The following is a 5835-nucleotide window of genomic DNA, read 5'->3' on the forward strand; positions in this document are numbered from 1 at the left end:
GCGTGGGGGATGGACAACAGAAAAGGCGTGAGGGGAGATGTCAGACAGTGTAAGATATGACAAAATAATAATAATGTATAAGTTATCAAGGGTTCATGAGGGAGGGGGAGCGGGGAGAGAGGGGGAAAATGAGTTGATACCAAGGGCTCAAGTAGAAAGCAAATGTTTTGAGAATGATGATGGCAACAAATGTACAAATGTGCTTGACACCATGGATGGATGGGTGGATTGTGATAAGCATTGTACGAGCCCCCAATAAAATGATGAAATAGAAAAGAAAGAAAGAAACTAAGAGGTTTTGTTTACAATAAACCCATGCATAAATGAACCGGAACCCTAGTAGCAATACTTTTCAACTTACCTTCATATTTATATGTGTTGCAAGTATATCCATGACTAAGCAGACATAGGGGGGGGTGTGAAATTATGAAAACTTCGGGTGTTCCTGCTGCTGGTTAGGTGCCATCAAGTCAGTTCTGCCCCATCACGACCTTATACTGCCCAATCCTACACCGTCCTCACAATCGTGCCTCCACGTGGCCCTGTTATTGCAGCCACTGTGTCCGTCCATCTCCTTGAGGGCCTTCCTCTGTTTTGCTGCCCCTCTACTTTCCCAAACACGATGTCCTTCTCCAGGGACTGGTTTCTCCTGACCACCTACCGGTCCCCAAAGTGTAAAACCAAGTACCACCTCTGCCTCTAAAGAGCTCTCTGGCCATCCTTCCTCCAAGACAAATCGGTTTGTCCTTCTGGCAGTCCATGGCCGTTTCTTCATTCTCCTCCAGCACCACCTTCCAGTGCATCCATTCGTCGGTCTTCCTTACTCAGTGTCCCACTTTCACACGCATATGAGGCCATGGCTGGAGTCAGGCACACCTTAGTCCTCCAAGTAACATCTTTGCTTTTTAATAATCCTAAAGAGGTCTTTTGCAGCAGATTTACTTAATGCAATACATCTTTGATCTCTTGACTGCTGCTTCCATGGGCATTGGTTGTGGATCCAAGCAGACAAAATCCTGGACATCTTCAGCTTTTTCTCCATCTGTCATAATGTGACCTACTGGTCTAGTTGTGAGGATCTGGGTTTTCTTGACATTGAGTTGTGATCCACACTGAAGGCTATAATCCTTGAACTTCATCAAGTGCTTCCAGCCCTCTTCACGTTCAGCAAGCAAGGTTGAGTCATCTGCATATTGCAGGTTGTTAAGAAGCCTTTCCTTTCTCTAATCCTGACGCCACATTCTTCTTCATAAAAGCTTCATATAAACTTCTTAGCCATAACCAAACACCTTGAGGGAGTGAGTCAATGGGCTTGGGACTCAGGACCATAGTCTCCAGGTGAATCGGCTTAACGTCGTCCACAAAGACATTGTTCTATATTCTACTCTGATGAGTAGCGACTGGCATCTTGAAGGCTTGGAGGTAGACATCCAAGGTGCAGTCCATCCAGAGGGAAGGGTGAAGAATACCAAAAGATGCAACAAAACACTGAGTTTGAAAGACTGATGCATCACACGGACCCCAGCTTCCATGACCCTGAGACCAGAACTAGCTGGTGCCTGGCTACCACTGCTGACAGCTGTAAAAAGGGATCACAGTCGGAGGTCCTGGATAGAGTGGGAGAAAAATGTGGAATAAAACTAAAAAAGACCTGACTCAGTGGTCTGATAGAGTGTGGAAAGGGACTGTGGCCCTTCTAAAGACCCAAAACCCCAACTCCCTGCCTTTGAGTCAATGCCGACACCCCTTAAACCTGGAGCTGAACTCACTTCCATGGCTCAATTTCCAGCCAAACAATAGAAAGCTCTATAAGTGAGTAACACCAGGGGGGTAGGCACGCCTTAGACTAATCAATCATAGGAAGCCAAAAGGACATCATTACACGGGGAAAGCTCAGGAGACAGTAAAGAGTAGGAAAGAAGGGCAAACGGGAATGGGAGACACGGGAAGTGGGCAGAGTGCTATTGATCTCACGAAACAAAATGCTTATGCGTTGTTGACTGGGAGACCAAGTTGCTCTGGAAGTTTTCACGCAAAAGAAGTAAAACAAGAAAGATGTGTCAGCTTGCTTTCAAAACCCTGTCGGGTGATTCGATTAAACAACTACGATAGAATACATCTATGTAATCTATAATCTACATATATAAATTACATTCTATGTAATACTTTATAGAATTCACCACTATGTGCAATTATTGGGATTTCTTTTGTTATGTTAATACACCCACACCAGAAGCTAGGAGCGAGGCTCACAGAAGGAACCAAAAAACATGGCCAAGACCTGATTGGGCTTTTATCCACCAGAACCATAAGCAAATAGATGTCTATTCTCTATGGCCACCTACAGTGGTGTTTGTATTCCAGCTGCACTAGGTAGTATTGGGTAATGAAGATCATAACCAAAAGAATAAACTAGAGAAAACATAAAAGGCTACTTTAAAAACACCCCGCCACAAAAGAAAAAAAAACAACCCCAGGTCATAAATGATCAATGAGTCATAAGTGCCCTAACTCCCACCAACACAGAGAGGAGTGCTCCACATCCCACGGCAATGAGTCGACCCCGACTCCTAGCCACCCTGCAGGACAAAGTAGAACTGCTTCATAGAGTTTCTGAGACTATAAACTGTTACAGAAACAGCCTCATCTTTCTCCCAAGGAACGGCTGAGGGGGTTGAACCGCCAGCCTTACCGTTAGCAGCCCAATGCCACCGAGGTTTCTTGTACATCTTGGAGAAGAGTATTCCATAGTGACCATTACTTACTTATCCAATCCTCATCATTGCCCTGACCCTCCGGTTTCTCCCTCCCCTTGGTCTTCGTTGGATGCCATTGAATCCACTGACTCCGACTCATAATGGCCCCGTGTATCAGAGTAGAACCGCCCCACAGGGTTTTCTTGGCTGTAATTTTCATGGACGCAGATTACCAGGCTTTCTCTGGTAGAGTTGCTGGGTGGGTTTGAACTGCCAACATTTTTATTAGCAACTGGATCCTTAACACTTTTGCCACCTGAGTTCTTTTTGGGTGGACACTGTACTTATTGATGTGCTTTCAAAGACTAGATTATGGAAGGGGGAAAATACCGACATTACAGTGGAGAAATTGTGTAGACGCTACCTGAGCCCAGTGAGGCCGTTGAACCTCACCAGTAATAAGTCATTAAGTGGCTGTGCTCTCCCGGTATCAAGTGATGAAAGAGCACTTCTCTCTACCACTTTCCCAAGGCCATGACCCTAGTCTGATCGTGAGAAAACAACAGATAAAACCCAAATTGAAGAACATGGAGCAAGTTTTCTTCAAAAGTATCACGGTTATACCAAACAAGGACAAACAGACATAGTCACCGAGTCGGAAAGACTGGTGGCATGGCACATAAATGCCATTTGGCAGCCTGGATTAGATCCTGGGATTTGGAAAAATCTAAATCATGTAATTGTTCCCACTTGATAAATGCCCCACCGACACGTATGAGGGAAAACTATGGGTAGAGAGGCGTATAGAGGAAGTCTCATTTCAAAAGAGAATTGAAAAATAAGAATTAAAAAAAATAATTTAAAACATTTTAAATTTTCCACAATAAAACAACTTCCGTTTGTACTATCTGAGTCACCAGACTGCCCAGAGGTGGCTATTTCCACCTCCAAGTAGGAGGAATCTGGGAAACGTGTTAGAGTGTCTCAAAGTAAAACCTAATCGTGCATTTACCAGTCTTTTCATTGGGCTGCTCGCCTTTAGCTCTGCCAGCGGTTCAAACCCAGCAGCCGCTCGGAGGGAGCACGCTTCAGGCGCCCCGCTTCCCTGAAGAGGACCGCTCTGGAGGGCACCTTGCCCTCATGAGTTGCAAGCGATTACATGGCGGTGAGCTTGGGGTCATTTTAGTCGGGGGACCCACAGAGCTCTGACTCGTAAAATCTTCCCAAGTGGATTACATGGGATGTTGTCTCTAACATCAAAATCATGTTTTCCTTGTGATTCCAGGAAGTAGGGGTGGGGGTCGGGGGGAGACCTTAAATAGGTCCCAGATTAGAAACAGTTTTGTGTTTTTTTCCCCTCCTGTAAAGCTACACAGCCCAACAAGTCTTTCTCTTGCGGACTTTCAGACTGGAGCGCTGCCAAAAATGTGAGCAAGAATGTGCGCCCATTGTTACTTTAAATATCCTGTGTGGCACGCCATCTAGGAATGTCTAAGTATGGGAATTTTCCTTCTGAGGTCTGGGATGTTGATATAAATAACTCATTTGTTAGATTCTGTCTCCATCCTGCCTCTGCTAGCTTTAGTGGCCGAGAATAAGCCAACCTTGTAAATAACGGTTCCCAGCCCACTCAATGGGAGAGACCAGTAGCATACTGCACTGAACGTACCCCACCCCCATCCCACTACTCTCTACCAGTTTTTACATGTCAGGCAAGCTGGGGAGTAGCTATTTCCAAGGCTACCCCAAAGTTTGCTAAAACGTGAAGGATGGGAGGTGCTGGTTTGGACCATTATACCCTCCAGTTAAAGCTGGGAGAGTTCAGATTGCTGGTGGGTTGAATGTGGAGTGCTTTATTTTGGGCCACTTCTTCTCTAAAAAGGGTCTGCTGGCATTAGACTTAAACTTGCTGCCAATGAGCTGATGCCTCTTCCATCTAGCTTGGGCTTGCCCAGTTCCTGTGGTCCTGGGGTTAGGAAGAAACCAAACAGTCCTTTAAGACACAGCCTCTTTGCCTTCCCAACCTCATTTCCTTGGTTTCACTTCTCCTCCTTTCAGTGTAGTGGTTTTGCATTGGGTTGCTAACAGAAGGGTCAGCAGTTTGAAACCACCAGCCACTCGGCAGGAGAAAGATAAGGATTTCTACTCCTGTAAAGAGTTAGTCTCAGATTCCTCCAGGAACAGTTCTACCCTGTCCTATAGGGTCACTTTGAGTTAGAAAGGACTCTTTAGTGTTGAGTTGGGTTGAGTTGAATGTGGTGGGTTGAATGTGGAGCCTGTTGAAGCAGTGAACTTGAGATCATCCTCAAGTTGATCAGTGTCTCACACGACACTGTGTTTTCTGTGAGAACCTTGTATGGCTCAGCACAGAGCTTCAGCATCAAAGATCTGGGTTTAAAGCCCAGCTCGCTGCTTATTAACTGTGTGAACAGACACAGCAGAGAGCCCCTAAGCCTCTTATTTTCCCAATGAAAAAATGGGGACAATCATGCCTACCTGATATGGATTCCTGTCAGGCCTGTGTATACATGACAGAAGAAAGGGAGAGAGGAAACTCGAGGCAGGGGGACAGCCAGGGAGGTGCAGGGATCATCTGAAAGCTCTTGAGGGGAGAAGGAGGGACCTTGGGGCTTCCTCTCCCTCTCCTGATCTGTTGCTGTTAAAAACCCACACCTGTCAAGTTGATTCTGACTCACTGTGACCACCTACTACAGCATGGAGCTGCTCGATGGGGTTTCTGACACTGGTACTCTTTATGGGAGCAGACAGCATCAGCTTTGTCTTCAGGAGTGACTGGTGGTGGCTGTTTCTGTCAACTCATGGTGACCCCATGTGCACATGGATTGGCCCATTGTGACTCACGGAGCTTTCATTCGCTGATATTCAAAAGTAGACCAGCAGACCTTTTTTTCATACCCCTAGTCTTCCCTAATCCGGAAGTTCCACTGAAACCTGTTCAGCATCTTAGAAACGCACAAGCTTCCTCCGAAAGGTAGATCCTAGCTTTCCTGGTCTAGTACTGGGAGTTGAACTGAATGTGCCATCCCAGTCCCACTGCTGATAAAGGACAACAGAAGTTCCGCAATCTAAAAAGTGAAAAACCACAGGGTCCTCTTACAGCCAGCTGAGATCCACAACC

This window comes from Echinops telfairi, unplaced genomic scaffold, assembly GCF_000313985.2.
Source record: "Echinops telfairi isolate 266 unplaced genomic scaffold, ASM31398v2 ScPeMD7_7469;HRSCAF=8507_0, whole genome shotgun sequence".
Taxonomy (NCBI): domain Eukaryota; kingdom Metazoa; phylum Chordata; class Mammalia; order Afrosoricida; family Tenrecidae; genus Echinops; species Echinops telfairi.